We start from the raw sequence: 17,659 nt of genomic DNA, 5'->3' as shown, positions 1-17,659 counted from the left end.
TCATAAACAGTTGTTTGTGCTCTTGCTGTAACATAATATGTTATTTATGGTTTATTGTTAGCATGCCCCTGGCAGGGCTTTGAAACATTATACTGTAAAAATAATAAGTGGTGGCCAACATCAATTGTGAAATTATTATAGTATAGAATTATGATTTTCGTTTGATTTTAGTGAACGTATAGCCTGTTTAGGTAAAGAAAACAGTTTTTATTCTACTGTGTCATAAATACGAGTTTTGGAAATTTGAAGAAATAAAAACCTGTCCAAAACTGGATATGTCGAATATGCACCTAGCATTACGTGACACACGATTAGCATATATTAAATGCAATTTTAGTATTTATCACGCGAATTAGTTAGCATAACATTAACATCTGATGTGTCCGGCCGTTTAGCTATTATACGTTACTATACCTCAATTGAATTACTCTGGGAAAGCAACATTGTATGTACACATAATTTTCGTATTGAAAATCATAATTCATAATAGAGCACTGAAGTCGTACACAACAGATCGATATAATATAATCTATATAGGTATATATTAATACTGTCATATTATCATAGATATAAAAATATTATGTATATTTGATTATGAAAAACAGGAAAAATGATTACTTTATATTATGTAAACGGTATGGACATAAACGGGCATCAAACGATAACAAAAATTAATTAAAAATAATAAGCGTGTTGCGTTAAACAATGAAAGATTTTAAAAATGAGTTATAACGACGATATAATTAAATTATGACGTTTTCGAATGAAAATTGTATAATCATTTCCTATAGAATGTGTTTTCATCACATATCAATTCCAATTTCAAAAATACTGAACAAGAAAATATTGTAAACAAAATGATTTACTTATTTATATGATAAATTAAAGTTATGCATTAATGTATAATATATTTATCGTTGTAAATCAATTTATATTGAATATACTTATAAAAAACGTACGAAAGAAATTATTTGAACCTAAAATAAAATATAGGTCTTTTGTGTTATCTTAATATTATTTATTTATTTATTATTTTTTTTTTTTTTGAAAAATATACTTTTAGTGGTATAGTATAAATAGGTTAGGTTAAAAATAATTATTTTACAAATGAATTACAATATGTTAATTATTTTTTTATAATATAAAATATCTAAACTGTACTATTTCAATTCTTGATTTACTTTTTCTTTTTCATCTGACAATAGGAAATGAAATTTCTAGTAATATATACAGTAGTACAACTTACTAAAGTATTCATTTTGAAACTATTTCGAAAATTCGATTGAAAATTATTTAATTGATAAATATTAATATTGATATGTATATAATTTGAGTTCAAAAAAAAGCATTCTAACAAATGAATATTTAAGATTTATTTTCAAGTAACGAAAATTAAAATATTTGTTATTTTTTAAATGCAAATGATAAGTGGTGAAATTCGACGTAATAGTTAACAATTATAAAACTATAGGTGTTAATATTAACAATAACTGATAATAAAATAATCCTACAATAAATCAACAGAAAACCAATAATAATTTGTTAAGTTGGTAAAAACATTGTTTTATTATACAAAGTAAGACGTAAGTCCAACATACAGGAAATATTGGTATAAAGAATACAAGAATCCACTCTAAATATCATCCATAGAACACATGATTATTCTTAACGAGTTTTTTAAAAATAAAATACTATGCGATTATTAAAATTTAAAATAAATATTATAAGTTAATGAGAGTTTATTAATTGTGAATTAATAGATATAACTTTGTATAATTGTGAGTAATACAAAATCAAATCACATTAGTAATAATTATTAAAGAGATTAACAAAATATAAATTATTAGAATAAAATTACTAAAATTATGTACCGTAGGTATATTTTTTAAAAACATAATTTTTGCTTTTATGAATTAATGCAATCTACTGTTAAAAAAGTAATTTACAATGTACATATATTTTTTTAAAAGAAAAATACTATAATTTGCAACAACTTAATATTTGTAAACAAATACATACTATATTTTTTAGTGAAATAAACATTTTTATTAGTGCATAGTACCCTATGTGGATCCAACATTTATTTTTAATATTTTTAAAAGACTAGTGAAGACGATTGCATGTCGTATATTATCAAATCTATTCAATTTTAAGTGAAGTTAGGCCTTAAATGTGATTAATTTATATTAGTTAGTATTATTTTTTTATGATACAAAAGGGCTTGGAGGAATATTATTTTCTTCACAGTACAAAAGGAAATATATGGCATGGTTAATACTTGATTTTTTATTCTCTTTCATTTACTATGAATTTAAAATAAACCTCAGCCATAATACAATAATAAAAACTAATTATATTCAAAGAAATTAATTATAAAGAATATATGAGTGATTATATGTATGATTCATTACAGTCTATAAAATACCTAACAAAATATTATAACTTTTTTTTTAAAGTGTTTGCTATTTCAATCTTTAGGGATATTAATTTCAAAACTGTATTCACTGCTATCGTCTACCAATGAAACTAAAAATCGAAAAAAAAAAACTAGAAATATTTGTAAAACTTGTTTTTGTGGAACCCATACCACAAATTCTTTATATACCCGTCGAAATTCTACGTTTTTATTATTTTATTTTATTCTTTTCGTCATATTTCATTTGGGAGAAAATTATCTATCATGCAGCAGGACACGTAGTAGTTTATAAGCCTATTTTCGTTTTACAAATATTTTAATTTTTTTTCTTCTATGCCTACGCCTATTAAAAATTATATAAAAACATGTTTTTATTTTATGCATGGTTGATGATATTAAATTAAAAAATCGACTTCTGACTCATTGTCCCACCCTGAATATTTTTCTCTTCGATATAATAAAATAAAATGAATAAATCTAAACATGTTTTAACTTACAAAACTCGTAGGCCACGAAGCTTATTATATATATTTAAGGATAAAGACTATTGAAAATATGAAAATGAAAAAAAAAACATTGTCACAGACTACAGTAATAACTACAATAGTTTATTAATCGACATACCTATTAAGTATATGTCGATAGGTATAGTATGCTTACACAGTTTAAATTTATTACGTAAATTTATGACACTTTAAAAACAATAAAAACCATTTACAATTTTTTGAATCGATACAAATAATGGTCCTCATATTATCTCGGATGGTTTTTTATTATAAATATATTGTTATACTTAAAAATGCGTATCGTATTACTTTCGTAGTTAAAAATAAAAAAATATTCATTATCATTTACATATTTTTGAAATATATAAGGCACATTAATAATATATTGCGTACGTTTATTTAGGTTTAATGTTTTATTAGTCATTACTCCGTTTCATATACTGTGACAACAATAATATACGTATATTATACATTATACAGAACGTGTATTTAGCCGTGTTGTCCCATCAATAACATTGTTTTATGATTAATAATTTTAAAATATAGGAGTAAACTATCACAATTTTTGATCTGGTTACACCTTTTTTTTAAATTATACAAGCTATTCTACATTAGTGGTTCAATAAGAATATTGTACTTGCATATTTGTTAAAAACCACCCAGTGTTAACTTTGGGTAGTAAATTTTTTTTAATTTTCATATTTTATTTATAAATGTTAACTGATAAAAATTTTTGACCACTGGCCCACTGACCTACTGAAATATTTTTAAAGGAATTCCAAAGAGTAACAACTGACAAGTTAATTTGTGCAGATTAGGATGTAAGGAATTGCTTGAGAGTCTTGAGACATAGTAAAAAGCATATAAAGAAGTATTTTTGATTGGAAGATTTGAATATTTTTAATATATAATATTGTAGTAACATCTCATAGATCTATGAAGGTTTGAGAAGTAAATTGTACGTGGATATTTTTGGTTTTAAGTTGAACTTGGGTTACTTGTCTAGAATGTGATTAAGAGCGAATCTTATGTTAAGACTGGTCACGTGTATGGGTTTTTTACCTAGGTTACTCTTATATCATACTATAGGCCTTAATACTTGACATTGTCTAAACACAGATTAAGTTTATTATTTAGTGATCTAATGGGGGGGGGGGGGGGTTGTCATTGTATAATTATGAAAGTTGTGTGAATTTATTTATTTTTAGTTGATTTTAACACACCAACACGAGTAGAAATTAGATTAAGAAGGTTTTTGATGGATGTTAATACAATTGAAGGGGTCTATGTGAGATTGTAGAATATTGTTTTATCATTTACATATTCAGCAAATGGTGGTGTGATCTGCTGTATAAATTGTAAAAAGTAAATGAAGTAATCGTTAGGTAACCTAATCATGGGCAACGTCGGTTAAATTTAAAGATATAAATTTCACTTAAACTCATATTTAAAAACTATTAAGTGATTAGTAAAGAATTTTGTAAATGTATAGTAGGCATGATCATATAATACGTAATAGGGCGAACGTGGTAAGATCAGAGCTCGAATTGGTAAACTAAAAGAACGAGAACTTAAATAGAAATTACAAAAAGACCGTTCTAACTGAACATTTATTTAACACTAACCCATGGAGGGTTTCGCCCCCACACCCCTTATTACTACCATCATATTTTTAATTAAATAAATCCTAATATTTATTATTTTGACTAAGTGTTAATATGTTTACACTTTTAATCACTTCAAATTTTTAATTTTTTCCTAGTTGTATTAATAAAAAAAACCCATTATAAGTAAGAAATTCAATGAAAAAACGTATATGTACAATTTTACAATATACAAAAATAATATTTCGTTGTCGTTTATATTTTATATTGCCCAATATGCATACCCATACGTTCTTTTAGGAAAATTTAGTATGGGAACGCTAATTAATATTAAAAGCTAGTTTAGGAGGTAAGTTCTCACGCGTTTCCTTTCAAATCGAGCACTGGGTAAGATAGAATAGATATATATCTATTAGTGTATTTAGATTCTATGTACTATGTATTTTAAGTTGTCGCATACATCAATAATCCCTTCATGATATTATCATATAAATTGATCTAGGGACGCCACTGAACTAGCTTTTAATACTGTAGAGTATAGGTACTTATACCGTGTTCTTACTTTACGTATTTATGTTATAATAATTATTGTATATTATTTTTAGTAAGGTGATTCACACAGTTTTTTAATCATTTATGATATTATGAGAACATTAAATATTTGTTAATATTATGCAGCTACTACATAGTAAATAAATATACAACTATATTTCGAGGTTGTTGATAAAAAATGTATTATTATTATGTACTTAAAATTTTTAATTCAAATTATTTGTAGTTCCATATACTAATATATATCTAAAATTATAATTTTATTTAAGTTCTAACACTATTAAACTCAATAAAGTTTGAAAAATTAACATTTATAATATATTGTATAAATATATCTATTAACAATTGATTAAAATCGTGACAACTTATTAAGACAAGTTATGCAAACTTTTATCACGGAAATTCCTTATTACTTATTAATTGTAATACTCGAGATTCTACATCAGTTATTAGTTGTATGTAATTAAGGTATCTAAATTTAATATGTTATTAATCGTATATATAAACTTATACATTAAAAAGTGAATTAAAATAATGATTATTAAGTGTTTTACTTAACAACAAAAATTATTAATATAATATACTAAATAATTAATATGCAAAAATTATGAATGCCAGTTTTTTTTCTTAAATTAAATCAAATCAAAAGGAAAACGAATCATCTAGGTAATTAATATTAGACAATATTTTTTGTCTGCAGTGAAAACTTTTTCAGGGGAAATGTTTCATGTATACTAATTACATACATGTGATGGCATATTTTAAATTCGATAAATTTAGTTAAAGAAATAAAAAAAACGAAATAGCTCTACTACATTTTAGGTTTTTAGTGAACTAAATGTACCTACTATTGATATTTTAAAAATAAAAAAAAATTATGAATTATTGAAATAAAATATTAGGAGTGGAATTAATGTCAAAATAACCTTGACTTCTGAATTGTAGTCTATGTACAAACTTATATAGAATTTGAGTAAAATACATTTTTTGATGAGGGACATAAAAATTCTATTATATAAAAATACTTTCGTGAAGGTTATTTATATACATAATATAGAGATAGGATATTTGGTCAAAAAATGATTATTGAATAAATTTAAAAAATCAAAATCGGCTTGAAATAATTTTTTATACTTGCATACTTTTGAATGTTTTTGTTTGTTTTTTTTTTTATATAAAATGTCTAATTTCTAAATTGTAATTTTCGTTAATTATTTATCCACCGATAATCCTTGTTATCAATTACGATGTTAAGTGGTGTTACGAGTAGTAAAACATAAACGATGAATTATGTTATAAGTTATAACAATTAATATTTAAAAAAAAAGCAATGCTCATCATTGTTCAAATATCAGGATTGAAACCAAAATACTATAGAAATCGAAAATATGACATTAAAGAAGACACGCAGTTTGGTCACGTTAACTTATATAGGAAATTCAGTCAGGACTTTGATTTTGAGTGTATTAACCTATATGATATGTTAATTGATAACTTACTAGGCATCTAAGCGATTTATACTATGTATTTTATTAGGTAGTGTTGGTACATTAAATATTTATTCACTATTTGGAGACTAAAACGTGGTATTTGGAATGCTTTCATTCTACCGTAATGCTGTATTATTCTCAATAATTAAATTATGTTGAGGATATTGTAACGAGACAAGACATTCATGAATATTATAACATCCACGCTCATGCCCCTAGGAACGCACGTCGATACTACTATCCGTCAACTACGATTCAATACCGAGAATTAATAACTATAGATGACGCGAGTGTGCCCACGGTTTTTCGAACAACCAGCATTGCCTCTTAAAAAGGGGAGAAAAAGTCTATCTTATTATGGAAATTATTACAATTTATAAATCTTAATATATAAACAATACCATCACACAAATTATACAGCTGAATATACGAAAACTTCTCAATAAAAACAGCATCGTACGGGAGGCATAATTGGTACGTACATGTCAGCCAATAGTTGCAGATATACCACTCGTACGAATGCTCTAAATATTCTCAAATCATTCTCATCTCATAATAGTTACGATAATATATTCATGGACTACCGACTATAGCAAACGCATAGTATACGGTACCTATCCACAAATATACCTATCAAAGACCAGAGTACGCCACAGGAAGCGACCGGTTTATTTATAACTGCGGTGAAGAGGAGCTGTCATTTGAAGTCCAGCAGCCACATCAACAGTCGTCGCAGTCAAAAGAGCCACACCAACGTCGAGTGACCATTGCTGCCGACCAGCCCAGGTAGAAGTCTACCCAGTATAAGGTACGTGCCACTAGTCATTCGACGTTCCCACAGACTACGTTTCTAAAACGTAGTATACTGTGTGGAACAAGTCGACTTAGTACAAGTGTCTTACCCAACACGTCTGTACTACCGTCGTAAATCTACTGGCACGTTACATACTGTGGTAAGGTCAATGTTATTAACCACAATGTATTAAATTGTAAATAATATTTTGATTGTAAGTTCTTTAATGAACATAATCTGCATGTACGTTCCTAAAGGAACTTAATGTAAATAAATTCATAATGTAAAAACCTAACCTTGAAAATTAATAAAACAAAATAAAATAATCAGCAATTTACGTTTTATCACAATATTATCTTCTAAATGTGATTTATACATGATATTAAATAAATAATACTAATCTATAATAGTTCACAATAATACATCAATATCGAATACGTATATGTCATCTCTTAACTATTTTACTTAAAATTTATTTTGAATTTTTAAAATATATATTTTTGTACACATATAATACATAAAAACAATAAATTCTAAATTAGCATAATAAAAACATATCAAAATTTCTCTATTTCCTAAAAGGAATTTGTGAATAATATTATGAGCATCTTATCTTATTCGTCATAAAATCCTCAGAAGAATGGGGGTAAATTTTGTCTGGACTATCACTTGACGGGAAGTTCAAAATTCATTTCACTGAAATTTCATCACATAGAATATGTACATTCTAGTGGAACATGAGGATAATAAGCTGTTAGGCCGAAATAAATCAACATTCATGGCAAACAATTTATTGCATTTCACAACATGATACACTCGTGGATTGCGACAGTTATTGGAAGATGGCGGGCATGGAAAAAACGGATGACGAATAACGAGGTAACCAGGAGAAAATATTCTGGTTACTTATTTTCTACGAATAGCCATATATAATGATTAGACGGATGATTTATTCTTCAGGACTTCAGCTAAGCTTATCACGATTGATGGCGTACAGCCGATTGTGTTTTTCTGAACCTCACTGTGAAATTTACGAGAGGCCACATTCGGCAACTTTTAGCCGAAACATTTATCATGGAATTTCGGTTAAATTATAAACCTACGAAGTCTGACCACTAATAATATTGTTCAAATAAGGCTAGGATCATACTGTGCGTTTTATCGGTAACCGAATACATACAAATGAGATGAAAAAGCCCGAAAATCGTTTTTAATTTAAATTTAAATTTTAAACTGAATTTTTATTTAAACGAAATGTATCTAATATTATAAGTAAAAAAATAATAAAAAGGTTGTGTGATTAGAATTATTTGTTTTTATTTAAAATGTGTTTCAACTAATTATGCTAATAAATAATAATATAAATAAAATATAATATATATATATATATGTATATTACAAATATATTTTAAGTTTTTTAATTATTTAAATTTAAAAATGATAATTAATTATTCATAAAATTTTCAATTTCGGTTACCGATAATCCGCGCAAGTGTGATCGGACAAACTGCATTGCATGTGTTGTGCTTTACATCCCGAAACGCAATCGGACGGTTTTTAATCGGTTCGCAAATCGGTCTAGTCTGGCCCTGATAACGCGTTTTATATTTAAACCTATTTCATTTTAAAGTGTTGCGGTTCGGCTCCGGTTGGTCGGGGAACCGACAAAACGCATAGTGTGATCCTAGCCTAAGTGTGTAGCTGTAGTATTTTTTGTTTGTAGTATCTGTTTCCATTTTTTCTGTGTCCGTCTCTACTAGTTATTTTGAATCACACCATTATCGAGTTTTAATTTTGCTTTTCACATCTGTTAATATAAATGCGTGGGTATATTATTTTAGTCAAAATTCTCCCCATGAACTCAATATTATATTTATATATTGTGTTATAGGTATAGAATCAACTAGTCTTGCTGACTTTGCAGCCACCTACGAGCTACGTGGCTACGTCACATATTATCTATTTCCTGAGGATTATTTACCTGACTTCAGTAAACGGTATGTTGGTTAAATTTTAACTATGTTTTAATTAACAATGTGTTATTTTGATAATTGGTTGTTTAATTAATAAGTAAATCCGTACTATATCTAACGCATCATAATCGTCATAATTCGATACTTGAATTATTAATAGACGTCGTACCTATTATATAATACGATATTGCTTTTTAATTATTAAATTTAGCGAACTCCCATTAGACTGTATACCGGTATCAGGAGAATCATGGTTATAGCATTATAAAATTATTCGACGAAAAATCGTTCGCAAGATTATATTACAATGATCTAAGAAACTAAAACTTTTTTTTCTATAAAATGTATTATTGCAGTTTTCAAATGTACTACAAAATATAATATGCAAAATGAATATCAGTCACGGTGTGCTTAAAAATAAAATACTTTAATTTAAGCATTTTTTATATATTATGATGAAACTGAAAATATAATATAATATACTGGAAAACACATTATGTAATAAATGTAATTGGAGACGTAAAAATAAATATATAATATCGTGTATAAATTAATAATGTTCTGGTAATTTTTAATTCGTAAAATAAAGTAATTTAAAAAATGTACTTGTAGATAGTTTTACGATTTATTCCATTACTCATAAAGCTATAAACAATCAAATAATTTTTTTTTTTTACTATCCATAAGTATTTTTTAGTTAGCAAGTGTACGTAAAATATTTTAATTTTCTGGTTATTTTATTAAATCCCGTCGCTTATTTTGTTTTATTTTTAATGATTATATATATTTTTTTGACTGTAGACTTTATACTAAACAAAATATTTTAAACTATTGAGTATTTACAATTAAAATGATATAAGTACAATTACTGAATAATAGAATAATGAAACCTGTAAATAATGTAGGTTTGTGGTCTTACTTTGCTTATCTAAACTATAAATTATTTATTCATAAAAATTTGCAACATAAAAGTGTCATTTTAATTAAAAGGTGATAATATGTTTTCAAACATATAATTTATATTACTTTATCCATTAAATATATCTTTTATTTGATAAATTGATCAGCTAATCCTTTTATAATGCATTATTAAAACATGTTTATCTATAAAACTTGTAGGTATGTCACAATTAAATTTCTTTATCAAATTTATACGACTCAAGTGTTATATTATTAAAAATTATATATAATAGCTTAAATTATATTCTTAAAATAGAAAAAAAGAATGTCTTTGTTTTAAAAAATTACAATTTATACGTTATAATAGTAAAATAAGTGTTTTTTATATATAAATAAAAAAAATTAATAATAATTAGTGGCATTAAAAGAGTCTCACAGTAGAAAAAAATATGATATCATGAACAAAAATTATATCCTTTTGTTAAATCAACGCCCTGATTTAAAAAATAATAAAATACCTATTATGAAATAAGTTTTGGGAAAAATATATTAGAAATATAAAAGAACTTAAATAATAGCATTTAATGCATAGGTATTAAAAACTATTTGATTTTTCTATTGTATGTTGTAAATTATGATTACATAGAGTAAAAATTAAGATTGCTAAATGCATGATTTGGTTTATATCGTATCTGTTTGGCACACAAATGTATTTATTATAAAAAATAACATTTACAATTTGTATATAAACAAATTTATATTGAGCAAATTTGATAAACAAATAGATTGATTAGAGTGATTACTGATTAGAGACATATAACTTGGAGAAGCTATCCAGTGATAGGACCCATCTAACGTGATTCGACTAAAGTTTTATTAATAAAATATTTTCAATCTAAAAGATTTCGACACCAACGTCTCTCAATACAGCAGGGTGGGGGGTATATATTTTACATAGGTATATTTGCAATATATGAAAATATATGAACTTTTAATTGAGAGAATTCCAGCTTTTTCCCGAAATAACTAATGTTTATGGAAAGATATGTTAAGTACAAATTTGAAAAAGATAACTACGTAAAGACAGTAAATAAAATGTTTAATCATTTCAATGATAATTTTAAAAAAAAACTGATCATTGTATCTACTGTTATGTCATATAAAATATTGTTACAAACAAAAAGTATGTAACTAAAATACAAAAGTCATACAGGTACTAAAAAAATAAAAATATTTTTAGCAATATTTTTGCAAAAATATTCCTTTCTGTTTTCCTACATATCCATGCAATTTGGCAATATCTCGCGTCTCTAGTTTACACCTATATACTGATTTTGGCTCCCGTTAAAGTCGATCTATTTTGATGGTAGTGGGACATGTACTTTGTTTTTTGCCGGCTACCGTCATGCAAAATTGTTTGACATACGATTTGGCATACGAATAACAGTGTAAATAATTACACTGTGAAAAGAGTTGTTTTAGTGCTGCTATAATTAAAATACTTGTCTTAACACGCTCAAAAAATATTAAGAAAAGGTACGAAAAAATTTTACAGTAATACGCGATTATCATTATTTAATATGTTATTGAGTTTATGACATATTGGTATACGTATAACCATATTGATTTTATAATTGATATTATTATTGTGTAACATAGTATCAAATAATATTATTTTGAAATAAAATCAATGGTTGGGCATAAAAAATATTGAATATGAAAATCAGCACACTTTATTACTGAATACCGTAGAACTTGATGCAGGACTATTTATATACTATGTGTGTAACATGTATATTCTACCTAGCGAATAATTTACTATATAGATTATGAGATCTTTGTCCATTATGATAGGAAATTTACAAGTTTACAAAATTTAAAATTTAAAAAAAACGAATTTTTGTAACCCATATATTTTAATATTCAAATAAACTTACCGAAAAGCTATTTATATTTAATATATCTGTATTATCGTACGTTATTTAGTTATTATTATTAATTATACCTAGTAATATATAGAAATTATATGACACGCAGTCTTGTAAAAATATTTATTAAAATTATTCAAGTACAGATATAGTCGATATATAGTCGAGATACTCATTTACAAGTATAATTATTTTAAATATTATTTGAAGATAATTTAGATTTTTGTACAAAAAAATTGTTTCCTTTTTTAAATCAACTGAACCAATTTTTTAGCGTTTTCATGTTTTAAATTAATTTTATAGAAGATATTACACCTATCGTTTGGTATATTTCAAAATAGCTGATCTGTTTTATTTGTGAAGGTATTTTAATTTTTGATTGGGTATAAATATTATAAAAATATATATTATGTATACAACTATTTTTAATATTTATTTTTATTAAACGTGATTAAATTTAAAGTGGAAAATAAATAAACTAAAAAAAAAAAAATTTTAAAATTAGTATTTGGTTTTAAATACTTTCTCCGAGTACTTTTTTTTTTTAAAAGTATTTTTAAATTCGTATTTGAATGTTTAAAATGTATTTGTATACTTTTACTCAAGTACTTTATACGATTGATTTCATATAACTGAAGCAAGAGACGGTTTAAATTATAATAACTCGACAGTATATAAGATTTAAGTATTTTTTCTATTATTTTTTTTTTCACAATAAATATATTCAAAAATATAAAACACAAACTGTTTAGTATTTAAACAGATAATAAAAATCAAGAAACATTTTTTTAATTATTAAAAATACTTCACTCTACAGACATTTTTAGGGAATATTGGTCCATGAATCAAAGTTAATAATGTAACTTAATTTGATTTATCACACATCGATCAATTCTATATAATTATACAAATCACTGTCATATCCGTGGAATTTTCAAAATTAAACAAACCATTTCAGTCGAAAATATTATCGACGGTTTTTACCAAGTTTTATGAATGCATCGAAAATATTTCAACCAAAGAAACACATTTAACAGTAAATAATAATAATTATTTGCACAATAATAAAGAACAATATTCACATTACACACCCACATAGTTAATAAGTAGTAAATATAATATATAATACCATTATATCAGTTACATAATATATCGAACCATAGAGTTAATAGTATAATAAAAACTGTATAGACTTCGAAACAAAATAATAGTTATTATGAGGTGTTAAATATAATAGAATGCATAAACAGAAAAAAGGTTATTTTTGATTATTGGTGTTATTATCACCCACAGTTTTGATTTTAACCGCAACAATTTGTTTTGTTGGTATAGAATAAAAAAAATTACCTATTTTAATCACGTGTTAAAATAACATAATATTGTTTTAATTTCGAGTTGCTGTTAATATTACCATATCAAATAATTCTAGTATATATTATTATTGCTTACGATTAATGGGAAAGGAAATGTATTTTTTTATTTGCTCAATATCTCAATGTACAAAAATGTCAGTTGTTTGTTTATTGTGTTTTAGTTGCATACCGATTGTCTCTCACAGTATTTTTCCTAGAGCCTAATCGCTTAAAAATTAAATCTCATGATAATTTCTTACATGCAAAACACGTATTCTATTGGTTATCATTGATTAGTGATTACTAATCAATATATTATATATATATATATATAATATATATATATATTAGAAATGTTTTAGTTATACGTATATAATACTATAATAGTATATAAATTATATTATATATAAATATTTTTAAACTTATAACGAATAAAAGCAATCACAATAAATTAGTTTTTTTTTTTTAATTTAACTATGAAAATTAAAATATTTAATAGTAAATACAGTTAAAAATTAAGACGCCAAGGTGCAAACTAACAATAAATAAAAATAAAAATTTTAACCATTGTCACTGTGTCACGTACTTAACTATGTAAGAAAATCTTAAGTCCATTCCATTTTAATATTTAAAAAATAAGAACTGTAAAAACTGGTTAAATGACGGTGCAGATATATTTCTATTTCATAGCCTCATATTCTGAAGTTAGAAGTTAGATCAAAAAAATGTTTAAACGTTCCGATGTAATATACTTAACAAATTTAAAAAAAAACTGCTCTTTATTTTTTCGTTTTTTTCTTTTTTATTTTGTTAGCATCAGACTTCAACTTTGCTGTGCTTAAAATCAAATAACTATAGAAAATTATTGAATGATTATAATAATTTTCAATTTAAATATAAGCCAGTGCTGAGTATGTTTGTAAAAAATAGTTTTTCCATTTATTTGTCAACTACCTAAACAACCAACTTAACAGGTCACAGAATTCACAATACATTTTTACGTTAGCCAATTGGCACATTAAATAACAACAACTAATAAAATATTAGTAGATAATGTATGAAAAATCTGTGTTAATGAATCGATTAAAAAATATTAAAGTACCTAACTGATGTTATAAAAGCTTTTTGCGCGCATCTTCAATATTGATCTGGGACTTGGGAAATCAATTGAATTATATTTCATATTTATAGTAATATTATTTGACTTGTTACTGTGTACTTCGGATTACTCAAATACTAGTATTTCGAATTCGAACCTCAGAAAACGGTTTAAATAATGTAATAGATAAATATAAATAAATAGTAATACGGAAGTAGCTTAACGGTTTTTATGTTTATTATGTTGTTATCCATAACTTAGCTCGATAAACATAAATCTAATATAATCCATAATTATACGTATTTCATATCTATTATCTATACATCCTATTTATTATTTTTATTTGAAAATTTACAAGAAATGTTTGTTATACAAAGGTAATTTGTTTAATCGTAAATATTTATTATCTCGAAAATATTTTTTGTTTTTGAAAATATGTTTTTTATATACTTCATAATATTGTGAAAAAATTGTGGAAAAAACATTTATATTTTTATTATTTTAAATCCATAATCATTTTTTGAACAGAAATTATTTGGGATACATTTCCAAATTTATTTTCTAAAATAGAATAATTTTTGGAGAATTTCAAACGAGTAGTTTATAATCTGCTTCAGTATATGAAATTAAAAATGCGTACTATCGTTAAAAAAAGTAAAAATCTTAAAAATGATAATGCAAATCGTAAAAACATACTTCTTTCGAATACATTGTTTTGTTACAACTTAAAATCGTTTATAAAAATATGTTCAAAAATAATGATTTAAGATAATGGTTTACTGTTAAAATAATCGCCCTTTATATCCAGAAATCGCCGCCACAATAAAAGGGCTAATAATTAATTAAGCATTTTTCCTTCGATAAAATATACTACCTATATAATATGAAGTATATACTACTGCAGAATACATAGCTATTCATTTATTTATTTTTAATACACAATTATTTATCAAAATGTCAAAATTTTATTATTAATATTATATAAATTATTAGATTTTCATAAATACTTCGAGTATTCACAAAATTTTTATATTAACATTTTCTATAAATGGTACCTTTATTAAAAAAAAAAATTTTGATTATTTTTAGCTATTTATAGATATTTTATTTTTTAAATATGTATACGTAGCCATATAATATTATGATGATAATAAATAAATAAATGATGATAAAAATTTGATTTTTTTTTAAAATTTTTTTGTGTTTCGCGCGTTTGTTTTTTGAAGTACCAATTAGATCTAATTTGCTATTAGAATCCTAAGCTAAAAATCAATGCATGTTTTTGCCTCAAAAAGTATGATAGAACAAAAATAAAAAAATACAACATTGTAAAATTAACATATTCTCCGCTCCATTCGGAATCTAACATATGAATACTGATAGTAAAAAAAATATATTGTTTCATAAGATTTCAAATTATAAAAAAATAAATAGTTAAAAACTTGAATACTTTTTGACGTGATAGACGAAAATATAGTATATTAATCGACAAAGTATATATGTTAAAATCGGAAAAAAAGAGCGAAATACTTGGAAGTATGAATATAAAAATAGGTACATAATATTAACTAATAAAGCGACAAACTAATTGACGTATTTATTCCTGTATAGATACATGTAAATCGAGATTAGTTTCTTGCAATTGAGTTTCAATAATCGAATAAGTTCAATAAGCAATTATTGTAATATAGACACTTGAGTTAATAATATTTAATTATAATTTATCATTGCTTGTATAATAATAAGTTTACTCTTCAATATATTTTAATTATAAATGTAATAAAGAAAATAGTACGTTTTATATACATGTATTACAAATTACAATTGATCTTATAATGAAAGTTTTTTCATTGAAGTATAACTTATTATCTAATTTCTGATGAAATTAGTTTAGAAAAATATTTATCAATGTTGTTAATTTAGATAAAATGTTATTCGATCACTAAATATCGATTTTTTATAAAACGATAAACTAATAAGCATACAATACCTATATATAATAATATAATATCTAGTTATTATTTTTATGTATATATATAATAATAACTTACTAATTAATAATTGTTATTATATTGGCTAGGTTAAAATTTTAAAAATTGTATCTAGTAAAATTATGTTCATTGTTATGCAAACATAAAGCTATGAAGTCGGATTCATTCGTTTTCCGATTTTTATCCACTGCGCAGTATATCAATGGAGTGGAAAGTTATATAATGTATAATAAATACAAAACATTGGCATATAGTAAAGCTTCCTTTTATAAGTGAGGGTCGGCTTGATAACAAAAATATCGATTTTTTGGTAAAATGTATAGTATATTATTTTTACAATAACATATATTATTGACTAATTCATTGCAATGACTTTTATAAGATCGTCTGGAGGATGTGTTACATCGTGTTGCACTATGCGGCGTCAAATACTCGTGGTTGATACGTTTTGATATTTTTATGAATTTTTAATACTTAATTTAATATATTAATGTTCGGGGGTTTCTGTTTAAAAAACATATGAATTATATACTGCTGCTTGATCAACAAAATAAACATTTAGAAAAAATCTTGGTATAGTTCTGTACTGGTTTTTGAAATTAAAAAAAGATATATAAATAATTTTAATAATTATATGTATAAAAACAATAATAATAGAATAGAAACATTAGAAACAATTTAGAGTCACCTTACGTGAATAAATAAATCACATTAGCTATATACTATAGGTATTAGATATAGTAGGTAGTACTCTATATAGTTAATATGCGTATTATTCTAAACAAAAACTCTAAACATATTAAACAATATTATGGCGATTAAACATTGTTTTTTTTTTTTTTTATCAGTATCTGGGCGATAAACAGAATAGTTTATTTGGTATAATATTCAGCTAATCATGTTGTTCATATTCAAAAGGATGCGGATGACTGCGTCATAGCATTCAAAATTTATATGAAAAAAACCTTAAAATGCGCTGTCATCTTCAGAAGTCAATTCTTAGTGGTTTATAATTTTTTTTTTTTTAGAATGAAGAGATAATTTCTAAAGCAATT

Source organism: Melanaphis sacchari, unplaced genomic scaffold (genome assembly GCF_002803265.2).
Source record: "Melanaphis sacchari strain LSU unplaced genomic scaffold, SCAv2.0 Contig0_pilon_pilon, whole genome shotgun sequence".
In the NCBI taxonomy this organism is placed as follows: domain Eukaryota; kingdom Metazoa; phylum Arthropoda; class Insecta; order Hemiptera; family Aphididae; genus Melanaphis; species Melanaphis sacchari.
Note: the sequence above shows the minus strand (reverse complement) of the source record.